The 27,161-nt window shown below is 43.6% G+C and overlaps 1 protein-coding gene and 1 non-coding gene across 2 annotated transcripts in view; both read right to left on the reverse strand.

Moving 5' to 3' along the window:
• Positions 1-27,161, reverse strand: part of LOC124545942 — a 366,720-nt gene that overhangs the window by 69,417 nt on the left and 270,142 nt on the right. The gene's annotated exons all lie outside the window — the stretch shown is intronic.
• Trnas-uga lies at positions 1,426-1,500 on the reverse strand. Its single transcript has one exon. It is a non-coding gene; the product is annotated as a tRNA-Ser (tRNA).

A 27,161-nucleotide genomic window follows, 5' to 3' on the forward strand; every position in this document is an offset into this window, starting at 1 on the left:
CTTTGTTGGGTACATGATATTTTATTTCAGAGATTGGAATACTTCTTCAGTTGTAAGGTTTCTTTTATTTTTCATTAGTTAAAACACGCCCGGTTTCGGGTTCTTACACGGCCATCATCAGGCCTTATACTGAAAATAAACAGGTTACCGGGGCTAACACTGGTTTTTACACGCGGTAATAGACATGAAAAGCAAGAAAGAAGTACCATATAACATTTTAGAAAACAGCGGACGAGCTAGGTGCGGTAGAAAATAAGTCAATGGCAAAGTGACACCAGAAAATACTATGAAGGACTGCTTGGGGAAAGAAATATGCAATTAACATCAGCACACGTACACTCTGTGCTGTGACCCCGGGCGTCGCGGTGGACGAGCAGAGGACACGCTGAAACACATGCGAGCGCAGAACACGGAGTACCGTACACGAATGGAGAAGCAAACTGGTAATTGAGGGGCAAAAGTACTGCCAACTGTTGACAGGAAGAACAAAGCGGGGCCATCTATCCCGGTCGATCAGAATTAGAATAAGTCATTTACATTCAAAATAAAAGAAAACCATTAAATAGAATGTTACATGAAAGCGTTAAAGGTACAGTATGAGTGGCAAAGGACATACAGCAGAGTCCCGCTAATCCGAACACCGGTAATCCGAATGTTCGGTTAACCCGAACATGAAAACTATTAGTCTAAGTATGGAAAACCGTGTGGTAAACTGCTGCACGTACACACTATTTTAATTTACACAGTACAGGAAACATGAGTTAGTAAAATTCGCAAGAAAACATTAGGTGTAAACAACGCATAACGATAAAAGAAAAGCTGTCAAACTTACTAAAATACAGCGGACATTTTATCCCTACTTTTTAGATGACAAAAACTCAGTCTTGTTGAAACTTCCTGGCAGATTAAAACTGTGTGCTCGACCGAGACTCGAACTCGGGACATTTGCCTTTCGCGGGCAAGTGCTCTACCAACTTTTTTTCTCGTTTTTTTTCTAAATATCTTTTTTAATTTTTTATTTATTTTTTACATTTTGTTCTTTATTGGTCGTTGTGTCTGGTCGTTGCGGACGTTGCAAGACATCCTGTTCAAGTTCGTTGGTTGATCCTTCCACTCAGTTTTTTATTACAAAGGCCAACCGGCTCTCTGACCGAACACGCTGGGCTACCGTGCCGGCTACCAACTGAGCTACCGAAGCACGACTGACGTCCGGTACCCACAGCTTTACTTCTGCCAGTATCTCGTCTCCTACCTTTCAAACTTTACAGAAGCTCTTCTGCGAACCATGCAGAACTAGCACTCCTGAAAGAAAGGATATAGCGGAGACATGGCTTAGCCACACCCTGGGGGATGTTTCCAGAATGAGATTTTCACTCTGCAGCGGAGTGTGCGCTGATATGAAACTTCCTGGCAGATTAAAACTGTGTGCCCGACCGAGACTCGAACTCGGGACCTTTGCCTTTCACGGGCAAGTGCTCTACCAACTGAGCTACCGAAGCACGACTCACGTCCGGTAGTTTGGAAGGTAGGAGACGAGATACTGGCAGAAGTAAAGCTGAGGGTACCGGACGTCAGTCGTGCTTCGGTAGCTCAGTTGGTAGAGCACTTGCCCGCGAAAGGCAAAGGTCCCGAGTTCGAGTCTCGGTCGGGCACACAGTTTTAATCTGCCAGGAAGTTTCATATCAGCGCACACTCCGCTGCAGAGTGAAAATCTCATTCAGTCATTGGTTTTTGGCGTAATGAAGACTGTCCGTTATATGACGCATTGTTGCTCCATCGTCTCATAAACATCAAACCAGCAGGTGTAGCAGTGGACTGTTGCCCCAAATAACTGACTGCAAAGTCAAGGGCTTCTGCTGCGTCACTGTGTCGCAGTAGCTCTCCTCTGTCACTTCCGTCACAGCAGTCCACTTCTTCCTGGTCTTGAGGGACAGCAGCGTCAGTGAGGTTCTCCACGCACGCCCCATCCGCTGCAATCCACTCATCTAGGTCTCCTTCACTTGCCTCTTCACATCCAGGGATTGTCTGTATCATTTGTAGTAGATTTTTCTCTTCATTTTCAACTAGGTTGTCCTGAAATTTGAAAGGTGTCTATAATTTTCTCCACAATTGTCTCAGAGTATTTTCTGAAATATTCTGCCATGCCTCAGCGGCCCAAAAAACAACATGCTTCACATTGATCTTTTTTATTTTGTCCACTAAAGGAATGCTATTATCTTGGATCATCATTCTTAAAAAATATTTACTGTAAATAAGTTTTAATGTTTGCAGTTCGCCCTAGTCCTTCGACAGTACACGCAGTGTAACATTCGTCAGCAAAAACTTCGCCACAATTTCTCCATCACATAATTCCACAGTGCTGGAGTGAGATGGCGCTTCATCAATCAAAAGGACTGCACGGGGAGACACATGATTTTTCTTAGAAAACCGTCGAACAGAGGGAAAAACTGGCCTTTGAACAGCTTACCGTCCATCCATGCTTTCTTCTGGTTGCGATAATATACGTGCAGGGACTTGATGTTGCAGTTTCTAAAAGCTCTGGGCCTAGCAGATTTGCCGATCAGCATTAAAGGCAGCTTGTGATTCCCAGCAGCGTTGCTGCACGCTAATAAAGTCACACGATCATTGCACATATTAAAACCAGGGCCATGGTCTTCTGCTTTTGATGCCAGGCTTTTTGTTGGCAATGTCCTAAAATTAGCGTTATAAATTTTGTTGGGCAGAAGACTTTCCGTCTCTTATAATTTTTTAAAACTCACCCAAGTATTCCTTCACTGCATCACGGTCAGAAGAAAGCGCCTCTCCAGTAATTGTTAGCTGACGGATTCCATGTAGTTTTTTGAATCTGTCCAAGCAACCCTTACTTGTACTAAAAGACTCATCACCATTATTTAACTTGTTCAGGTAAACAGCCTTCTCCTGAACCACTGCTCCACACAAAGGAGTTTCCCTTTCTCTTTCCTGCGTAAACCATAGGAAAAGAGCTTCATCCACTTTATAGCACTGGTACCGTTTCAAAGTTTGTCGAATTTCGAGTGTTTTTCCCGAAGACGTTGCACAGGACTGTTCAAGCTTCACTCGGTTCTTCTCCCAACCACAAATGGTTGCTTTACCAACACCCAGTTCCATTGCCAGTTTAGATACATTCTCACCGTTGTCTATCCACTTCAAAGCATTCATTTCTTCTTTGAGAGTTAACGTTGTATGTTTCTGCTTACTCATGACGAAAATACGTACACCACTACAACTGAACGTAGACGTGCCAGCGATCGATAAGTGGTTGGTTATTTCGGGGAAGGAGACCAGACAGCGAGGTCATCGGTCTCATCGGATTAGGGAAGGACGGGGAAGGAAGTCGGCCGTGCCCTTTGAAAGGAACCATCCCGGCATTTGCCTGGAGCGATTTAGGGAAATCACGGAAAACCTAAATCAGGATGGCCGGACGCGGGATTGAACCGTCGTCCTCCCGAATGCGAGTCCAGTGTCTAACCACTGCGGATCGATAACTAACACAACCAAGCGGTTTGCTAGCCAACTGACAGTGTACTGACCTCAGGCACGGCAAAGGTCTCAACAATACACAACAACAAGGTCAGGGAGTGAGAGTGAGCCATTGTTCCCACACTTGTTCCCATTTGTTACCATGGTATACCTACTTATATCATTGGTATACTTCATTCTAGAATCTCGTAACCGTAAATCCGGCTAATCCGATCAAATTGGTAATCCGAACAAGGTCCGGTCCCAATTAGTTCCGATTAATGGGACTCTCCTATGTTGTGTCCTGGTGTCCATTGCATATTTCTCTACTCAGACAGTCGTCCGTAGTACTGTCTGGTGTCAATTTGCCATTGACTTACGTTTTCCTTAACCTAGCCCGATCGCTCTTTTATAAAATTTTATATGGGGAACTGCTTTTTCGTTTTTCTTTGTGTACTGCTGTGTGTAAAATCTATTATTAACTCCGGTCTCTTGTCTGTTTTCAGTACAAGATCTAAGGGGCACGTAAGAGCCCGAAACTGGGCGTGTCTTAACTACTGAAAGATAAAAAGAGCCTTACAACTGAAGGGGTATTTCCAACCTGTGCTATAATGCTCAGTTGCTGATGTTTCTTTGGCAAGACTTTTTTTTTTGTTTAAAAGTTGTGTGGGAGATTTTTCACTACCAGTAGGGGTTGTTTGATACCGAGGGTGACGTGAAAATGTTCGAAAATTAGCTGCTGCTATTTATTTCCTGTTTTTAGTTGACATGAATCGCTTTGAATGTATGACCTGCAATTTGTCTCTTATTTATGGTGTTCAGTGTGTCAGCCAGGTCACGAAAACGACCAGGGCACCGACCCAATATCTTCAACGAGTTTCGGGATCTAAGACCAAACCACACGGCTGAATACCTCAAGTACGTTCAACATCCTCCCTGGAATCATATGATCTGAAACAGAGGACAGTAGGATATAGTGTGCAGATACGAGTGTGTCACATACATGTTCATCGTCGCCTCCTAAGCTCCAGAATCTGTTTTAGCCTAACTTGGTACAAATATTACTTATTATCTGTAAAGAAATACTGTGGGTGTAAACCAACAGTCTCCATTGGGGTGGGAGTGGAGGTTGATAACGGAGTAATGGACAGAGATGTGGAGGGGGTGGCAGGAGAAGAGGTGGACAGAGAGGGGAAGGGACCAAGAAAAGTATCATAAGTATCTACATTCTTGTAAACTGGTAGTCGATTCCTCCTTGAATATCTTCTGCGACGGTAAGGCATGGCTGTGCGTACTGTGCGGCTGCCTCGAGTCGAATGAACATGCTGTTGCCTCACGAGCGAGACTGGGCCCCCTAAAGCGGATGTGGCTACTAATAAGAGCGCCCCAGCCAATCAGCGGCGACCGGAAGGGCGTCGCCACACCGGATGTAATGTTTTTCGCAGCGGATCGCGCACTGTTAAAACTAGAGCGCGATCCTGCGCGGCAGCCTCGTCAGCGACCAAGTCCGTTTTCAAGGTCACCCGCCTTGTGCGGCGTTATGCAACAGCTGCACACAGCAGTCGATTCCTGCTATATGGGGGATTGATAGAGAGAGGGGGAGAAGGAGGTGGATAGTGGGGGATGAGATGGACAGAGGGGCAAGGAGGAGATAGACAGGGTATGTGATGAGGAGGACATAAGGTGGAAGAAGAGGAAGAAGGATATGGAATGGTAGAAGGTTGGAATAAATATACACCCGCACGATGCAGAGTTTCTCAGGTTGTAAAATCATAAGTACCACAGGAACAAAAGGAACTGGGTAAAGAAAAGTCGCCACTGGGAAAAATAACAGTGCCATATGGAAGGTTAATGATAAAAACTCATGACAAGCACTGTGCGATTGAAAAGGATTGATAAACAAATAATAATAATAATAATAATAACTAGTATCGCGTATTGTTGAAATTCGACTAATTGTGTTAATAAAGCAAACTATGCCAACTTTTTTAACGCAGTTAATTGGAATTTATTCCTATGGAGATTCTTAGTTTTTACCTACCATAAAGTATAACAATGCATAACATAATGGACGACTATATGTAGAAGCTATTGCTACTGAGCTGTGAAAAACAATGCCCTGTACTTCAAAGTGATGCACTTCAAGTAAAAATTCTCAGAACTGACGACAGAAAATGATGCACTTTGGCTACGAATATTACTCAAATAATGAACACCTCTTTACTTGTTCGATAGTTTAAAGTGAGTCCTTCATACTGTACATTCATAAGTTTCTTTTCCGCTAAATGTGACAAATTAACAGTCCCTCCCTTATGAAAACACAATGAGAATCACGTAAAGTAAGCTGAGATGCTAAATCAGCACTGTCAATTCGTCAAACTGTAATTATAGATCTCAAAATTATTTGCAGTTACATTCAGTGCGCATTTGAATATATCTTTTGAAACTCTGAGCGAGGTAGAACAGAGGTTAGCACAGTGGACTTCCATTCGGGAGGACGACTGCTAAGATCCGCGTCTGCTATTCAGACTTTTTGCCGTGGTTTCCCTAAATAGCTCCAGGCAAATGCCGGGATGGTTCATTTGAAAGAGCCAGGCAGCTTTTCTTCCCCGATCCTTGAAACATTTCGAGCTTGTTGTCCACCTCTGATGGCTTCGATGTCGATGAGACGTTAAACTGTAATATTTCTCGCTTCATTCAAAACAACAGTGGGATAATCATTATCAGTGTTCACATTTTTCGTATTACTTTGCACAACATGATCAACCTAGCAGCTGTCGCATGGTAGCTGCCTGCTAAGCGTGTGTTACTGCAAATTAATCCTGTAAGCATGAATGGCCTAGAATGTGAATTTATGAAACGCTACTACTTTCGTATATCATTTCTAGTATAGCATCTGTTGGATAGGCAGGGCAGAAATTAGTAGCACTTCAATTTTCAACGTTCACTTACTGGAGATTTTCGTGTGTGATAGAGAAGTACCATGAGAGTCGCCGTCTTCTACCACTCTTAACTCTTATTTACACACATGAATTTTTCTCCGTGAGCATTTATGGAAGTACCTTATTACATGTGTTTCATTGGCCTCCTTGTATAATTAATACCAAAATTCGTTACTTCAATTTTCGTGTTCATCATTACTATTATGACAATACCAATTACTGCCATAAATATTCTTCGTTTTGTTTCCTACATAAATCACTTTATTGACTCTAAACCTACATCCAAACTCTGAAACCACCTCACGATTTCTGGGGAATGGTACTTCGTGTACGACTACAAGAACCCAGATTCCTGTTCGGATCACCGATACATATTCGAACATTATGAAGTACCTGAAAGAAAACGATTTACTGACATACAGTTATAGATTCAGAAAATATCGTTCATACGAAACGCAACTAGCTATTTATATTCATGAAGTAATGAGTGCTATCGACACGGGATGTCAAATTGATTCCATATTTCTAGATTTCCAGAAGGCTTTCGACACCGGTCCTCACAAGTGTCTTCTAACGAAACTGCGTGCCTATGGAATATCGCCGTTGTGCGACTGGATTTTTGATTTCCTGTCAGAAATGTCACAGTTCTTACAAGGGAACCTCCCATCGCACCCCTCTCAGATTTAGTTATAAGTTGGCACAGTGGATAGGCCTTGAAAAACTGAACACACATCAATCGAGAAAACAGGAAAGTTGTGTAGAACTGTGAAAAAATAAGCAAAATATACAAACTGAGTAGTTCATGGGAAGATAAACAACAATAAGGACCATAGGAACGCAGGAGCGCGGTGGAACGTGAGCAGCTGCGGAACGCAAGCTCCTATGTTCAAATCTTCCATCAAGTGTAAATTTTAATTTTTTATTTTCAGTTTATGTGACAATCTCTTATGTTTCATCACTTTTTTGGGAGTGATTATCTCATCCACAAGAAAACCTAAATCGGGCAAGGTAGAAGATTCTTTTTACCCATTCGCCAAGTGTACAAGTTAGGTGGGTCGACAACATATTCCTGTCATGTGACACACATGCCGTCACCAGGGTCGTATAGAATATATCAGATGTGTTTTTCCTGTGGAGGAATCGGTTGACCTATGACCTTACGATCAAATGTTTTCTGTTCCCATTGGAGAGGCACGTCCTTTCGTCTACTAATCGCACGGTTTTGCAGTGCGGTCGCAAAACGCAGACACTAAACATATTACAGTGAACAGAGATGTCAATGAACGAACGGACAGATAATAACTATGCAAAAATAAAGAAAGTAAAATTTTCAGTCGAGGGAAGACTTGAACCAAGGATTTCTCGTTCAGCAGCTGCTCACGCTACCACGCGTCCACGGCGCTTCTAAGCACACGTTGTCCATGATGTTGCTTATGTGGCCCATGGACTACTCAGTTTGTATATTTTGCTTATTTTTTCACAGTTCCACACAACTTCTTCCTGTTTTCTCAATTGATCTGTGTTCAGTTTATCAAGGCCTATCCACTGTGCCAACTTATAACTAAATCTGAGTGGGGTGCGATGGGGAGGTTCCCTTGTTAATAACAGACGGAAAGTCATCGAGTAAAACAGAAGTACAGAAGTAATATCCGGCGTTCCCCAAGGAAGTGCTATTAGCCCTCTATTGTTCCTGATCTATGTTAACGATATAAGAGACAAACTTAGTAGCCCTCTTAGATTGTTTTGCAAAAAAATTGTTCAAATGGCTCTGAGCACTATGGAACTTAACTTCTGAGGACATCGGTCCCCTAGAACTTAGAACTACTTAAACCTAATTAACCTAAGGACATCACACACATCCATGCCCGAGGCAGGATTCGAATCTGCGACCATAGCGACCGCGCGGCTGCAGACTGTAGCTCCTAGAACCGCTTGGCCACTCCGGCCAGCGATTGTTTGCAGATGATGCTGTCATTTAGCATCTTGTACAGTCATTAGATGACCAAAACGAATTGCAAAATGATTTAAGTAAGATATCTGTATAGTGTGAAAAGCGACAATTCACCCTGAATAAAGAAAAGTGTGAAGGTATTCAGATGAGTAACAAAAGAAATCCACTAAATTTCGATTATGCTATGAGTCACACAAATCTGAAGGCAGTAAATTCAACTAAATACTTAGGGATTACTATTACAAATAACCTAAACTGGAACGATCACGTAGATAAATTTGTGGGTAGAGCAAACCAAAGACTGCGATTCGTTGGCAGAAGATTTAGAACGTGCAAGTGGTCTACTAAAGAGACTGCTTACACCACAATATTCCACCCTGTTGTGGAGTATTGCGGTGCGGTGTGTGATGTGCATCAGGTGCAACTGACGGATGACATCGAAAAAGTACTAGGAAGAGCAGCTCGTTTTGTATCATCGAGAAATAGGGGAGATGGTGCCACAGACATGATACACGAACTGGAGTGGCTATCATTAAAAAAAAGGTGTTTTTCGTTGCGATGGGATCTTCTCATGAAATTTAAATCACCAGTTTTCTCCTCTGATTGCTAAAACATTGTATAGGCGCACACGTACACGGGGAGAAATAATCATCACGATAAAATAAGAGAAACCAGAAAAATTTAAGAGCTCATTTTTCCCGCGCGCCTTTTGAGAGTGGAATAGTAGAGAGGCAGCTTCAATGTGGTTCATGGAACCCTGTGCCATGCACTAAATTGTGAATAGCGGAGTAATCATGTAGATGTAGGTGTATGGGAAGAAGGGTTCTCATCAAACTATCTTATGAACAGAAATTTCGATCATTTTTCGTCATAATAATTTCTCTGGATGTAGTTGCAGAATACGTAATCTCTATATTGTTGATATTAGATAAAAAATATTCCATTTGGGTTATATTTATGATTTTGTGGGTTTGCCGTCGTGTCATTTTATGTGATACAGTATGATTCACGTGTGACGCAGTCGCTGTGTCTGGCGTTGCTCGGGAACCAACATCCCGTAGTCAGAGTCCAGTTGCCACACGGTGTTGCGACCAGTGGTGTACACGTTCCGCTTTTAACCCGCCCATGCTTGCCCGGTGGCCAGGCGGGCAGGCCGCCGCGCGTTGTCAACAGAACGGGCGGGCTGCTTCACTCCCAGCCAAGCCAAGCAGAACCCAACCCGGGCAGGCTGCGGGAAACTTGCTTGCATGCCCATATTACTGCTGAGCTGCGCTACGCAGCCGTTTAGTCTGCGCGCGTCATTGTCGTATTATAAACGTTAATTAAAAGTTTCTATTTTACCTGCGCCATGTCAAAAAATATTGGGTTTTATTTGTACATTCTTCCTTTAAGCGTAGATTTCGGACTTATTATCTATATAAATAAAAATGAATTGCCAAATGTGTTGATAAGCGTAAAACTCGAGAACGGCTGGACCAATTCCGCTAATTTATTTATTTATTTATTTTTCTGTGTTCGTAATTCTCAGGACAAGGTTTTTATGAAATAAAATTTTTGGAAAATCGACCGAAAAATTGGAAAATTTGAGAAAAACTGAAAGTGCCTTTTAATTGTGTCCGTGTGTTTGTGTTGCATACAATCTTGATAAAATTTTGTAAACTATACCTTCAAACCAAGAGGAAGGTCACAGTCTACATAAAATTTCGTAGGGTGCATGGCAGAGGTTACTTTACCTAACGGAATTCGACAAATTGTACGTTTTTATTCCGATCTTGATGAAATTTGGCACACTTGATATTCAAATCAGGATTAAGGGTACTGTCTGCTTAAAATTCTGAATGGTGCATGGCGGAGGGTACTTTGCTTGCGCACTTCTACACCAACCTACAGTTTTATTCTGATCTTCAAGAAATTTTGCACACTTGACCATCAAGAGTAACATCACTGTCTACATAATATTTCGGACAGTGCATGGAATAGAGTACTTTACAAAAGATTTTGACATCGTTTGCGGGTTACCATGATATCCTTCTCCCTCTATACTGCTAAATGGTCTCAGGTCCTTAGCACACATTTCGATGCACTTTTCGGCCACTTAATCTTTGTCCTCTTTCAAGATATTTACGGAGTGAGGGAACTGCTTGTCAAATTTGCACACACATGTCGTAACATACTCGAGATTCGCGAATAAGTACTTAAGAGCTTTTTGCAAAGTTTGCATTGAGACACACCTACCGATTTAATTGAAGCGGCCTCATAAACACACGAAAACGTTTCCCATGCTGCACTTGTGCTCTGTTTCGTTCGCAGCATGTATTCGCCAGTTGTCAATTTTTTTTTAATCTCACTAAAGTTCGACCTATTCATTGTGCTGCCCCCACCGTTGCGATAAATGAACTGCGGGCTAACTACCTGGCTACTCTAGTCACGGTAGCTTGACAGCGCAACCTGTTGTCAGGCACAGCAAGCTGAGCGTGTCCCGTGAAGCTTGGCAGGCCTGCAGGAACCCTGGTAGCCCGGGCTTGCGGGGGCCCAAGTCGGCCGCATTACCCACAATGCCTCAGTACACGCGCACTCTTGTGTTTACGTCGCGGCAGGCTGATCTGAATGAATGGTTGCAGAGGAGCTAGGGGCAAGCAGGCTGCAAGGGGAATTTGTACACCTCTAGTTGCGACCCATTGCTCAGACGTCGTGGCAGGTGGTGTATTGTTGGTTTCAGCCGGGGGAAGACTACACGAATTAAAAACGACCTTGAAAAGGGTTCTGGCGTAACCAAAAGCGCCCACACGAAGATGAAGAACGCAAGGCCAGAGAAGGCGGTGAGGCGTGGTCAGCCAACAGCACGCTGCCCTGCGTCACCACGAAAAGAGCGGCATCTAGCCGAAGTGACTAGAAGCACTGCTGCTGCCACCCTCGGCCGGACACTAGTGGACATTATTCGGACAGCATTAGCACAGCCTAGGAAATATTACTGCGATTGCAGATATTAGTGATCCACAAACGTTGTGTTAAACTTGTATTAACATTATACAGGGTGGTCCATTGATCGTGACCAGGCCAAATATCTCACGAAAAAAGCGTCAAAAGAAAAAACTACAAAGAACGAAACTCGTCTAGCTTGAAGGGGGAAACCACATGGCGCTATGGTTGGCCGGCTAGGCTAGATGGCGCTGCCATAGGTCAAACGGGTATCAACTGCGTTTTTTAAAAATAGGAACCCCCATTTTTTATTACATTTTCGTGTACTAAGTAAAGAAATATGAATGTTTTAGTTCGACCACTTTGATCGCTTTGTGATAGATGGCGCTGTAATAGTCACAAACATATGGCTCACAATTTTAGACGAACAGTTGGTAACAGGTAGGTTTTTGAAATTAAAATGCAGAACGTAGGTACGTTTGAACATTTTATTTCGGTTGTTCCAATCTGATACATGTACCTTTGTGAACTTACCATTTCTGAGAACGCATGCTGTTATAGCGTAATTACCTGTAAATACCACATTAATGCAATAAATGCTCCAAATTAAGTCCGTCAAACACAATGCATTTGGTAATACGTGTAACGACATTCCTCTCAACAGCGAGTAGTTCGCCTTCCGTAATGTTCGCACATGCATTGACACTGTGCTGACGCATGTCATCAGGCGTTGTCGGTGCATCACGATAGCAAAATGTCCTTCAATTCTCCACACAGAAAGAAATCCGGGGACGTCAGATCCGGTGAACGTGAGGGCCCTGGTATGGTGCTTCGACGACCAATCCACCTGTCATGAAATACGCTATTCAATACCGCTTCAACCGCACACGAGCTATGTGCCGGACATTCATCATGTTGGAAGTACATCGCCATTCTGTCATGCAGTGAAACATCATGTAGTAACATGGTTCAAATGGCTTTGAGCACTATGGGACTCAACATCTGTGGTCATAAGTCCCCTAGAACTTAGAACTACTTAAACCTAACTAACCTAAGGACATCACACACATCCATGCCCGAGGCAGGATTCGAACCTGCGACCGTAGCAGTCGCGCGGTTCCTGACTGAGCGCCTGGAACCGCTAGACCACCGCGGCCGGCAAAGTAACGTCAGTAGTACATTACGTAGGCGCCGGTTAAGTGGCCGTGCGGTTCTAGGCGCTACAGCCTGGAGCCGAGCGACCGCTACGGTCGCAGGCTCGAATCCTACCTCGGGCATGGATGTGTGTGATGTCCTTAGGTTTAATTAGTTCTAAGTTCTAGGCGACTGATTACCTCAGAAGTTAAGTCGCATGGTGCTCAGAGCCATTTTTGAACCATTACGTAGGAAATCAGCATACACTGCACCATTTAGATTGCCATCGATAAAATGGAAGCCAATTATCCTTCCTCCCATAATGCTGCACCATACATTAACCCGCCAAGTGTTCCACTTGTCGCAGCCATCGTGGATTTTCCGTTGTGCAATGGTGCACATTATTACGGTTTACGTTACCGCTGTTGGTGAATGACGCTTCTTCGCTAAATAGAACGCGTGCAAAAAATCCCTCATTGTCCCGTAATTTCTCTTGTGCCCATTGGCAGAACTGACACGACGTTCAAAGTAGTCGCCATGCGGTTCCTGGTACACAGAAATACGGTATAGGTGGAATCGATGTTCATGTAGCATTCTCAACATTGGCGTTTTTGAGATTCCCGATTCTCGCGCAATTTGTCTGCTACTTATGTGCGGATTAGCCGCGACAGCAGCTAAAACACCTACTTAGGCATCATCATTTGTTGCAGGTCGTGGCTGAAGTTTCACATGTGGCTGAACACTTCCAGTTTCTTTAAATAACGTAATTACCCGGCGAACGGTCCGGACACTTGGATACCGAGCAACATAAATAACACAAGCCCGATAGGCATTTTGGGCACAGTAGCATACATCAACACGATATCGACACTTTCTGCAATTGGTAGATTGCACGGGTAATGTATCACGAAGCAAATACCGTCCACACTGGCGGAATGTTACATGATACCACGTACTTATACGTTCGTGACTACTACAGCGCCATCTATCACAAAGCGAAAAAAGTTGTCCAACTAAAAGATTCATATTTATTTACGTATTTCGCCAATATGTAATAAAAATGGGGTTCCTATTTTAAAAAACGCAGTTGATATCCGTTTGACATATGGCAGCGCCATCTAGTGGGCCAACCATAGCGTTATTTGGTTTCCCCCCTTCAAGCAAAACGAGTTTCGTTTTTTGTAGTTTTTTCGTTTGATGCTTATTTTGTGAGATATTTGTCCCGGTCATTGTTAATGGACCACCCTGTATATAGCAAAGGACTCGGATTTATGTTTCATGTCACCTATCACTTGCGACACCATTGTTTTGCAAAGTTAACTACTGTGAATCTGCTTTATTGAAATAAAACTATCAATGTTATTTGCTTGAACTGTTGTATACCATTCTGAGAATGCAGCAGTCCTTAGGCACCCTAAACGAGACGAGTGGGGAAGATCCCAGACAAAGAAATTCAAAAAAGAAAAAAAAAATTAGGTTGCGTCATTCAGCACTTGAAATAGGCGAGTCAGAAGCAACTATTCACAGAGCTATGCACGAACTCAAGCTCCAACTATACTGTGCTGGAGATACTTTCAGTGTGGTAGTTGAATGTATGTGGAGTGACTGCAGCACATTCTGTCTCAAGTGCAAAAAGAACAGAGTAGGTAGTGATGTTTGGCACCAAGGTCTAGGGCGAAGGAAGCAGTCTATCTCACCCCATATGTTTTTCATTGGATTCAAGTTGGGACCCTGGGCAGGTTCGTCTATTTCAGGAATCTCACTTCGGACACACCATTGGATCACATACGCTACTTTATTTCAAGGTGTACTGTCATCGTGATACAATCATCGCCTCGAAGCGGTTCCTCTGCTTGTGGAGTACACAGTGTTGTAAAATCTATCGCTTATGTTCATATCCTTCCACATTGAAGTCCTTCTTCTTAAGTGTAATAAGGAGACTAAAGTCTCTCTCTCTCTCTCCCTCCTTTTCTTTTTCTTTTTTTTCAATTGTCGTCAGTCTTCTGGCTGTTTTGATACAGCCCGCCACGAACTCCTCTCCTGCGCTCGCTAACATCTTTATCTGAGAGTAGTACTTGCAGCCTGCATCCTCAATTGTTTGTTGAAACTTTATGTTCCCCTACGATTTCTTGCCCTCTATCACTCCCTCTAGTGAAGGTTATTCTGCACGTCTTAATACATTTAATTCCTGTCCCTTCATCTTGTCAGTGTTTTTCACATAGTCCTTTCTTTGCTGATTCTGCTGACAACTTAAACACGAAAAAAATACAAAAATAAAAAAAACACGATACTGTAACACCGTCTCCTCCGTATTTCAGTGTTAGTGTTATACATGATGACAGGTAACGTTTTCACTTCACTCGCAAACCGAAACCCTCATGTCTGTTTCCTGCAGAGGATAGCGTGATTCATCACCCCTAATCACTCCTTTCCAGTGATCCAACATGTAGTAGCTCGCGGCCTTGCGGTAGCGTTCTCGCTTGCTGCGCATTGGGTCACGTGTTCGATTCCCAGCGGGGTCAGGGGATTTTCCCTTGCTTGAGATGACTGGTTGTTGTTGTGTTGTCATCATCATCATTATTCATCCTTTTTACGGTCGGAGGAAGGCTATGGCAAACCACCTCCGCTAGGACCTTGCCTAGTCAGCAGTGCGGGTCTTCCGCAGCGTTCCCTATGCTCCTCGGAGTATGGGACCTCATCATCAACAACGTGTAGTAGCCTTGCTCTTTATACCACCCCAAGCGTCCCTTTTTCTGGCAGCACTCTGGATGTCACGAGTTATTCCTTCAGCAGATTTAATGTGACTTTTTTCGACCACCTTCCGTAATGCTAGACGGTCCCTGTCCATTAGTAAATGAGGTCTACCTGGACTTGGTACATGTGTGGTTGTTCCATCCGTTTCCACTTCACAATCACAGCACCAACAGTCGACTAGGGCCGCTTTAGGAGAGATGAAATTTTCTTGATGGATTTGTTATTCAGCTGACGTCCAATAACTACTCCACGCTGGAGGACTCATCAGCGAACCGTTCTGCTGTTACTGCGTGTCACTGACAACACAATATTGTCTGCCTCATTTTATACTGGTGGGTCCGCCTCTTGTGACGTCTAGTGATCATTCTCGCAATAGATGCGGTGTCCGGACACTTTTGATCAGTCTGTATCCTGTATACTTCCTGCCCTACAGATCGTAATTATTTGGACTAGATGTCATATTTCAGAACTGGGAAGAGTTGTTGGTGAATGTATTTTTATTAGCAACCAGTTTAGGTCATCTGCTGATCTTGAGATATCAAAATATTTATTTTCAACAATCTGTACGGCAAAATTTTTACTGTGGTAGCAAACAAATAAAAGCCAATCTCTTTTTCTGTTGATTGTACGAAGTATATTAGCACTGGCAGCTGTGACTCGGGGTGGTTTTTATTTTATTTTTCACCACAGTAAGAACGTTACCATACAGGCAGAAGCAAGTTATTTTATGACAGTTAAAGCTTACCAAATGTTTGAAACCGGCAGTTCATTAAGAATTACTTTTTAACAGTTGCTGGGGATTTTTAAATGTGACTCTTTTTCAAACATCTGAACTGGTCGGTAGATGCAATAACATTCCGTTGTAAGTTTTCAGTTTGTCGACAGCTCTGTGAAAAGATGATACTCACACATTGAACAAAGATTATTAACTATGCTACGATGTTATTGGACGACTCTCCAACGTCGCTCATAACCCGTCCAGTTTATTTTCGGCACGCGACCTGCCAATGTGTTTTAGCCGTCGTGTCGGACCGTCATGCGATGGTCGGAGAGAGTTTAAGTGGATGTTGATCCCCGCACAGTGCTGAAGACAAAGTGCATATATTATGTGAAATACCCAGTATAATGAAATATTGTTGAATATCCTATCGTAAGTCGTGTGAACTGTAACCATTTTTCACAAAATCGTAGAACACTTCAGTTCGTACATCCACCCGACGAAAAATATGTTTCAAATGCACATGTGTCCGGCTGAGTCCTCTGGAGCGTTCCTGACAATAAATAAACAACGAAGCTAAACATGCTATAATCCCCTCAATTGGTTGTGTAACATAGAACCCACTTGATATAGTCTCGTTGTCTTTCTTCATGAGCTGAATTAATTCAAAGTTCTCGGGTTTACACCTTCTGGTTATGACGAGAATGACACCGAAACGCGTCCCCGTTCCGGCGAACGTATTTGGCTGCAAACCGAAGAGCTTTGTATTAGTAGAATCCATTAACAGTCTATAAATTTTTTGGTGTGCTATGAAAATCAGTGATCTGAGTTTCATATAACGGCGCCACATAGGCGGACGCTTAGAACTGTTAATTGAAAATCCTCTTGGATTCACCCGCAGTGAAGATGTTCGTAGCAGGAGGCGCTGTTTCCTGTACATTTGGGATTAATGAATTTCCTAACACCACCTTACGCCTGCAGCTTCCGATTCCTCTGAAGCTCGAACCTTATTTCTGCCTGCTCTCCAAGAAGTATCTAGTGAGAAACTGGAGAATAAGCGTAGGCAGAAATTGGAATTCCAAAATTACCATCCCTTTTACTGCTAGCGAGATGTGGTAAAAAACCTCAGAAACAGCAGAATTTCTCGGGAAATTCGACGTTCGCGTTCTTTTGTATTCTGCCAGAATTCATAAAATTGTTAAAGGTAATCTTCGGGAGCTGATAAAAATGCAAATGTCGAAAGCGGATTTTCCTTACGAGATAAAGGGAATATGTGATATATCTAAATGCAGCGTAAGAGGATTTGAATTTGGCCCCTCCAGCACGTGAAGTCGACTATTGACTTTCAACAGCGGCGGCCTTTGAGGGAGCGCAGAGCTCTCCTGACGCAGCAGTGTTTGTTAGACACGGCAGAATAGTACGGAGAACTCTTTCAATTGGCTTAACTAGAGCCCGGTAAGAGCTGTCGCAGATACATGTTGCCAGTGACGTTCCTAGGAAACTGTAGTTCTTGGCGACTCAGAGGGAATATCTTGAGGAAAGTCAATTTTCTATGTAGGCTATTTTGTTTATGAAATAACCAGTATCATATTTTCAGCACATGAGTGTGGAAATAGCAAGATGTAATGTAATGGCGACCCTCATTACGGGCACAAGTTCTCAGTGACTTTACAGCCATATGTACAAAAGGCTGTCAGAGATAATGATCTTGCCACTTTGCTTCAATAGATCAGTTGTAAGCCGGTCGGAGTGGCCGAGCGGTTCTAGGCGCTACAGTTTGGAACCGCGCTACCGCTACGGTCGCAGGTTCGAATCCTGCCTCGGACATGGATGTGTGTGATGTCCTTAGGTTAGTTAGGTTTAAGTAGTTTTAAGCTCTAGGGGACTGATGACAAAAGAAGTTAAATCCCATAGTGCTCAGAGCCATTTTTTGAGTTCAGTTGTAAACATCGCAGCCGTTTGACACAAGGCAACTTCTTTTACCGCTACATGCTAACTAAGGACCACCGGAATTCTATTATTTATTTCTCTTCTGTCACCTTCCTCTTATTTTCTCAGAGGTAACTTTCCCCCCCCCCCCCCCCCCCCCCCCTATCTTTCCACTTGAAAACAGTTGTTTTCCTGTTTGCTTTAGCTTCCTGAAAACGTTTAAATTTCTTTGCTTCTTGACTGAATTTGTCTCATTTGAGTAAGGTCTCCTGCTGAATCTGCATTTGTCCTGTTTTTCTTTCCTTCTCCCCCCCCCCCCCCCCCCCCCCCCCCGACTGTGCTCCAGTTTTGGAAGACTACGCTGGTCCTTTTCGTCAACCTCTTTTTCCTTCATTCTCTCTACATGTCCACAGAATGTAAACGTCTTTTCCTAATATCGTCTGTTATTTGGAAGCAGGAGGTGTATATTTCCTTATTTAGTCTCAAAGCCCAATTTTCCTCTTTGTTCTTGATTAAACATAATATTTATCGCAGGGTTCTTCTTTCTATCTTTTCCAATTCCTCTACCGTTTTGTATCTGGATAAAAGTAGTGTTTCCGACACATGGACGATTTCCGGTTTTATAAAACTATTGTAATGCCTTAACATCGTCAGAAAAATATTTTTAATTTACAGGTTTCTGATTCCATGTATGCTCTTTTCAAATTTTCAGTCCTAATTTTATCTGCTTCTTTTTCACTTTTATGTTAACATGTTATTAAATCTTTATTTTTATTTCCTGAATTTTCCTATCTTCTCCAGGGTTTCAAGGACTGAGCCTCTATCAATTGAATCATATTCCCTTTTAAAATCAACAAATATTAGCACTAGCTTTTTATTTGATATTTTCATATCGCATATAGATAATTACTGTTTTAAGATACATAATTTGCGATGGTCACTATCTCTTACTCCAAAACCTGATACTCTCCAATTTTTTTGTCTATTCGAGGGCTTAATATGTTTCAAAAGAGCTTTCGATAAGATTTTATATTATGAGGGTAGTAACGAAATTACATTTATTGGAAACAAAACGTTTAAAAATGGTTCAAATGGCTCTCAGCACTATGCGACTTAACATCTGTGGTCATCAGCCCCCTATTCTTAGAACTACGTAAACCTAGCTAATCTAAGGACATCACACAGATCCATGCCCCAGGCATGATTCGAACCTGCGAACGTAGCAGCCGCGTGGTTCCGGACTGAAGCGCCTAGAACCGCTCGGCCACCGCGGCCGGCTACAGAACTTTTAAAGGGGTATTAAGTTGTCCCAGATTATAAATGTAAATCCTTGTTGGCTGAGATATTCCACTGAATGTTTTCTGTGGCCTTTCTGAGAGGGTGTGCTTCCTCCGTGCCCACTGGCCCCTTTTCTTGCGGATGTGCGAGTGTTGTGCCATCGAGTGTCGATGAAAAGAGTTACAGAACATTTGTAAAGAATATCCGAGAGCTATTCGTTTATTAAGGTCCGATTGGAATCGAAATGCAAACTGCAGTGAAAATCAAAAACTTCCAACCACATCTGTACACAGTCGCTGCTTCGACTTGGACATTCGTCGTAGCGTTATACCAATACTCCTCTACTTTTGTCAGCTGCCTGTGCTTTCCGCCAATGATCTACTCTGGTCTATAGTTGACTGTCAGAGCGAAAATATTGCCTTCATAACCAGTGGTTAATGTGAGCAGAGATGAAATTCAGAGGGTGCCAAGTCCAGACTGTGTGATTGGGGTAAAACACATCCCATCAAAAAGGTTGCAGGAGCGTCTTCACCGCACTTGCAATGACCGGCCGAGAACTGTCATGAAGAAAAGAATGCAAGACAGTTGCGTTACGTGATCTGCATGGAATCACGCGAAATCTCTCAGCAGGTACTCACACGTGCTGGGAAACACTATTCTCTTCGCATCTCTACATGTTCACTTGTCGGTCAGAAGTGAAAAGACCGATGTGACGCGATAGACGGGAATACTAGAGACACTACAGAACACATCTGCGCAAAGCTTCAACTGTTTGTCACTGTGGTTGCCACTTCGCGAACGATTCGACCATAATAAACGAATAGCCCTTGTAATTTTAAAATTTCTACCTCAAAATCATGTCATTTAAGGGCAGACACGAAATAAATGCAAAGACTGTTTTTGATGATTAATATGTAGAACAGTTCCAACATTTTCAGTATTTAGGCTGTGATATCTCGTACGATTATGATAGAGATATAAATAATAAATTAGATACCATTCGAAGAACACCGAAAACGTTTTGGACCGAAACGCAAGTGGAACTGTATAAGTTGATGATAATGACAGTTATTCCATGTGGAAGTGAAACGTGGGTATTAGAACAGGAAGACCACATCCGTATACAAGCACTAAAACGATATTTCTCTGTGTATGTCTGCAAACACACACAAACTCTTTCATCCAAACCTATAGTGTGCTTCCCGTTGACGCATAACCATGAAATTTGGCAAGAAGTAAAGTTTCACAGTACAACAAAAGGCGAAAAAATCCGAAAATTGTTAATTTATATCACTCGAAAGAAAAATTTTGTCATTTGTTGTCAGACTGTCTGTCCTTCCGTGCGTCTGATAAAACCCATTTTTCTCAGGAATGGGTAGGTGTACCAAGTTGACATTTAAGTCACATATCAAAACCTATGGTTCCTTGGCCGCGTTATAAACGGTAGCTTCTAAGTCAATGCAGTAAAAAAATACGGCCGTTTACGTCACATATTTTGATATAGCAAACTCACTGATCAAAACGTGTAGCGTACTTCTCGTCGGCGTAGAATCATGAAAAATGTAGCTGGAAGCACGGCTTCACAGTACAAGTAAAGTCAAAAGTCCCTCATTGTTAATTTGTAATTATATCACACGAAATATTTCTTTTTCTTATTTGTTGTCCAACTGTGTGTCACTCCGTCTCAGAAACGGGTTGACACACCAAGTTGAAATTTTTGTTGTATACTGAGGTATATTGTCCTTTGCTAGTGTAAAACGGTTAAGCTTCTAAGCCAATGCGGTCAAAAGATACGGTCATTTATGTCACATATTTTAGCACTTGCAAACTCACCCAATAAAACGTATGGGCAGCTTCATTTTGACATAGAATAATGAAATTTGGCAAGAATCAAGGTTTCAGAATACAGGTAAAGGAAAAGAAACTAGAAAACTGCTTACTTACAAGTACATCACACGATAGACATATTGCTTTCGTCATTTGCTATCCGACTTCAGACTTAAAATTAAAACAATCTCGAAAAACTTGAAATCCCTGGCAAGGGCACCGATACCTGGGGCAAGGGGATGGGGGAGGGAGGGAGAAGGGATGGGGGGGGGGAGGACAGGCACGCCCCCACCCTAGTTCTCAGGGAGATTAAAAAATAAATTGTAGTCAGATGTTTTTCTTTCAACAAAATAGTTTAAAATTCGCTATTATGGGGGTTTATAGAATTGCTGGAATTTCAAGTTTTTTATGGTTACTTAAAGTCACTATTCGTCTTCGAAAATATTGGTCCCGCCACCCAGATTTAAACTATCATATAGGCGCCCTTGGTTCCTGGAACCAATATCTTCCAATATTTTGCATATCGGCGTATTACAGACAAAAATCGTCGAGGTTCTCGTTTCCCGGAATTAGTAAACCGTCGATACACGTAATTAAATCTGTATGGAAACCACAGTGCGTGAGGCCTACTCATAATGGCCAGTTTTCCCGAAGCACTTGGCCATGTGTTGCTCCCACTTGCGTCTCTTAAATTTCTGTCCCTGTCCTTATTATAGCACAAATATGAGGAAGAGGGCGATGACAAGTAGAAGTTGTCCCCTTCTCAGAAAGGTCTACACTGCCCAAATCCACAGCACTATCAGTCAGTAAGCTGACTGTTCCACTGTCTACAGAAAGATATCGTCATTGGACGATCGTACAGAAATACACAAAAGGTTGCACAAAAAAAAAAAAAAAAAAAAAAAAAAAAATGGTTCAAATGGCTCTGAGCACTATGGGACTTAACATCTATGGTCATCAGTCCCCTAGAACTTAGAACTACTTAAACCAAACTAACCTAAGGACAGCACACAACACCCAGTCATCAGGAGGCAGAGAAAATCCCTTACCCCGCCGGGAATCGAACCCTGGAACCCGGGCGTGGGAAGCGAGAATGCTACCGCACGATCACGAGCTGCCGACTGGTTGCACAAAATATGTAGTTGGTGTATTGATAGATAACTCTCAATAAATATGTGTACAACAAAGGGATAAAGAGCGGTTACAACATAAATATCGAAAACCTGAGGCACGTCCCATCGTTTACGTCCTGTAGGGGTAACAGGCGCCATATGAAACACGATAAACCAATAAAATATGTTTATGAGGGCAGTGTTAAGGAGAGGTGAGCCACAGAGTGGTGTGGAAACTATCGTCTTAGGAAAGCTGGGCAGGAGCAGAAATGATTAGCGTACGTGTTAACACAGTAAATAGAAGATTTACTTAACTTGTATTTCTCCAAGCGTACAAAGGTGCACAACAAATATTACAGTAAGAAATACAGTCCATCTCTCAACGTGAACAAGGGAGAGACTCTCTGAACTAAAGCAGAAATGATGGTGTCAGAGTAGCGACTAGGCAGCGTTAGGGTAGCAAAAATTGTTCAAATGGCTCTGAGCACTATGGGACTTAACATCTATGGTCATCAGTCCCCTAGAACTTAGAACTACTTAAACCTAACAAACCTAAGGACAGCACACAACACCCAGCCATCACGAGGCAGAGAAAATCCCTGACCCCGCCGGGAATCGAACCCGGGAACCCAGGCGTGGGAAGCGAGAACGCTACCGCACGACCACGAGATGCGGGCGTTAGGGTAGCGTCACGTAGTGAAAAGGGTTCAAGTGCGAGTTAGTCTGGCTGCCGCCAACGGCTGCTCTACACCACTGCGGTAGAGGGTCATCGAGGTACCGAGACACTTGTCGCGTGGCTCAGCGTGCGCGCACCATTGGGTCCGCCAAATCCTGTGCCGTTGTTATCAGCGTCAGATGGAAACTTGCAATTCCAATATCTGCTGCATGACGCTCGTGGGGTGGTATCAATATGTGATACTACATCCTGGAGGAAAGGTGACTTTCCTCGGTATGCCATGTTGGGTATATTTAGAGATTACGTTTTCGAAGAAGACATTCTTGGTGCATTCATCGTACATCACGTGTAGGGATCATGAGAATAAGATACAATGGATTAAGGTTGTGGTGTCACAACCAGACACCACACTTGCTAGGTGGTAGTTTTAAATCGGCCGCGGTCCATTAGTACATGTCGGACCCGCGTGTCGCCACTGTGTGATCGCAGACCGAGCGCCACCACAAGGCAGGTCTCAAGAGATGGACTAGCACTCGCCCCAGTTGTACGGACGACGTAGCTAGCGATGCACACTGACGAAGCCTAGCTCATTTCCTGAGCAGATAGTTTGAATAGCCTTCAGCTAAGTCAATGGCTACGACCTAGCAAGGCGCCATTAGTAGTTTATTGCCTGAATCTACAGAGTCTCACTTGTATTGTCAATAGCGATGTACAACAAGGATGGATTAAAGTTAAGTATTCCAGCAGCTACGTACTTTTCTTTATAGCATTCATTACGTATCCTGTTTCAGACCTCACGCCATCCTTCGTGATCTTATAGCGTGCATTGCAGTCCCCTCAAACCACACTGTGTCGGCACTTCTGTCGACACATCATATGGCGACGAGGCTTAAAAGTGGATTTCGCTTTCGTATTCCACTAATTTACTTGTCATGGCTTCGCCACAATCTCCAGATGTACTGTCCGAATTTTATCTTTTGCAGAATCGGCAGACGCAGGCGTTATTGGATGCCCTTGGACAGCTCGTTCAGGGTCAACGTGCATTGCAAAACGATGCGGCAGCCGCCGCTTCACCGCTACCGCAGCCACAACATGCAGTTGCACCCCCATTTCGTCCCTATGAAGCGGCTCTGGAGACATGGACGGAGTGGTCACACCAGTTTGGATTTCATCTCGCCGCCTACAGAATTCAAGGTAACGAGCGGCAGCCTCATTTATTGGCGTGTGTAGGGGTGCAAACGTACCGTGTGATCGTGAAATTATTTCCCCGACGCGACGTAGCAACTCTGTCCTACGAAGAAATTTTGTCTGCTTTAGATGCCTATTTCAAGGAAACAGTTAATGTAGTTGCAAAAAGGTATACTTTCTTTCGTACAAAACGTATGGCCGGTCAAACTAATCGGTAGTGGGTTGCAACCTTGCAAGGCCTTACTAGGGATTGTGCTTTTGAGTGTGAATGTGGACTCCCTTATTCAGATACTATGGTACTTGATGCAATAGCAAGAACGTTTCTGATGTTCGTATACGGGAACAGATTTTGAAGCTAGTTAATCCCTCCCTTCACCAAGTGATAGACATATTAGATAGACAAGACACACTTGACTTTCCACAGGAATCATTTGAAACTTCGCCAGCCGTGTGTCACATTAACCGGCCCGCCGGGCGCGCTGCACGGAACGATAAACAGCCCTCGCGACCGTCCGCGCAGCTGCCGCCTAGGTCTCCACGTGTGCCGTGCAAGCATACAAATGCAGTGAAATCATGCCCGCGGTGTGCTACTAGACATTCGCGTGATAATTGCCCATCACGCCAAGCTATTTGTTTTTACTGTAATAAGAAAGGACATGTTCAAAGTGTTTGCCAGAAAAAGCTCAGATCAGACACTCTTAATCATTCCAGGCCTTTTGCTTCGCGCCGGAATCGAACCAAGGACACTCAGGCTCGTGGACCTTCGCCCGTGGACAATCATGTAGTTAATTCCACTCCGTCCAGTGTCCCTTTCTCTAACAGTGACTGTGTTCGTCCCACAAAAAGTGTGTGTCGCCGTCGACGGATATCTCGTCAGGTCGCAAGTGCTTATGTACATGTATCAGTTCAAATTGCACGAGAAAGTCGCTCTTGTCGTCGGCAGGACAATAAACTTTTTGTAGACTTGGACTTTGAAGGCAAAGTGATACCATTCCAGCTCGATACCGGAGCTGCTGTTTCATTGATCAATCACGACACGCACAAGCAACTGGGCAAACCTCCGTTGCATGCCGCAACTGTTAAGTTACATAGTTATTCAGGACAGCAGATCCCTCTGTTAGGACAGTGCACTCTTCTTGCAACATACAAGGGACAAACAAAACTTGTGTCATTTTACGTTCTTCGTTCTTCTACTGCAGTGAACTTGTTTGGTTTAGATTTATTTCAGTTGTTTAACTTGTCAATAGTCAATCAGGTCCTCTCAGTGAACCAGACTGTGCCTTCCGCCAGTGTTTCTCGTCTATGTGAAGACTTTGCAGACATTTTTGCACCGGGCCTTGGTTGCGCTAAGAACTATGAAGCACATTTAGAACTGAAAGTAAACGTGCAACCGAAATTTTTCAGAGCGCGCAATGTTCCCCACGCATTGCGTGATGAGGTCGCAAGAACATTACACGATTTAGAATCACAAGGTGTGATTGAACGTGTGCAAGCTTCTCTCTGGGCCTCACCCTTAGTGATTTTGCCGAAACCTTCCGGAAAACTGCGACTTTGTGTGGACTTCAAGGCCACAGTGAATCCACAACTAGTGATTGCCACTTTTCCTTTACCCCGCCTGGAAGATCTTTTTGATAAACTGTGCCCGGGTAAATGCTTTTCAAAGTAGGACCTAGCAGATGCGTTCTTGCAAATACCAGTGGACGAAGAATCGCAGCGTGTCTTGGTGGTTAACACGCATCTTGGTTTGTACTGATTCAAAAGACTGCCATTCGGGTGTGCATCCGCCCCTGCATTGTTTCAGCAATATTTACAAACTGTTTGTGCGTCGGTCCCTACTGCTGCGAACTATGTGGACGATATTGTGATCTCCGGAAAGACAGCAGAAGAACATTTAGCAAACCTCCGGACATTATTTCAGGTATTGCGGCAAAATGGTCTTCGCTTCCGGAAGGACAAATGTGTCTTTTTTGCTCGTGACTTACCATATCTGGGACATGTCATCAATGCTCAAGGCATACACCCCAGTCCAGAGCACCTCCGTGCCATCCACGAGTTGCCTTCGCCGCAGAATTTGAAGCAGCTACAGAGTGTCTTGGGAAAAATTAATTATTATCATAACTTTATCCCGCATGCCTCTTCCATATCAGCTCCGCTTCATCGATTACGCCGTAAAGGTGTTCCGTTCGTCTGGACGACGGAATGCGAACGCGCTTTTCGCCAGTTGAAATCGGCGTTGCTTTCAAATACTTGCCTTACGCCATTCGATCCCCAGAAACCCCTTTTGTTGATGGTAGATGCTTCGGATTTCGGGATCGGTGCTGTGCTTGCGCACAAAGATGGATCGCATGATCGCCCTATTGCCTTTGCGTCCAAATTGCTCTCATCTGCGCAAAGAAATTATTCACAGATAGAGAAAGAAGCTTTGGCTCTCGTGTTTGGTGTTACTAAGTTCCATGATTTCTTGTATGGTCGTCACTTTACCATCATCACGGACCACAAACCTTTGACATCGCTTTTTCATCCGAACAAGCCTGTACCTCCACGTACAGCGCAGAAATTCATTCGCTGGTCTATTTTCCTCTCGCAGTACCTCTACGATATCTTGTATCGGTCCACTGCTCAGCACAGCAACGCTGATGCGTTGTCCCGTTTGCCTGTTGCTGAGGATAAAGCATTCGATTCTTCCGAACTTGCTTGCATGTTCCTTGATGCGGAAACCGATGACGTGGTCGAATCGTTTCCGATTGATTTTCGTCGTGTAGCTGCAGCCACAGCTGCTGGCCCTGTACTTGCTACCGTTTTGCGTTTTGTTGCTACGCAATGGCCCTTGTCAAAGTCTCGGATTGAGGATCCGCTGGTTCGCCGATTTTTTGTTCACAAGGAGAGACTTATTGTACGACGTGGTGTTTTGTTGTTGCGTTCTGATAATGATCAGTCCAGAGTCGTGGTCCCACGTTCGTTACAGTCCTCTGTCTTACGGCTTCTTCACCAAGGACATTGGGGTATAGTGCGAACGAAACAACTTGCTCGTCAGCACTGTACTTGGTTCGGAATCGATGCTGCCATTACGAATATGTGCTCTTCTTGCATGGAGTGTGCCGAACAACAATCCGCACCGCCGCGGAAATTCTTTGCATGGCCGAAAGCCACTTCCCCTTGGCAACGATTGCACATCGATTTTGCTGGTCCATTCTGGAATGCTCGATGGTTGGTTGTGGTGGATTCTTTCAGTAATTTTCCTTTTGTTGTCCGG

This window comes from Schistocerca americana, chromosome 8 (genome assembly GCF_021461395.2).
Source record: "Schistocerca americana isolate TAMUIC-IGC-003095 chromosome 8, iqSchAmer2.1, whole genome shotgun sequence".
Lineage (NCBI taxonomy): Eukaryota > Metazoa > Arthropoda > Insecta > Orthoptera > Acrididae > Schistocerca > Schistocerca americana.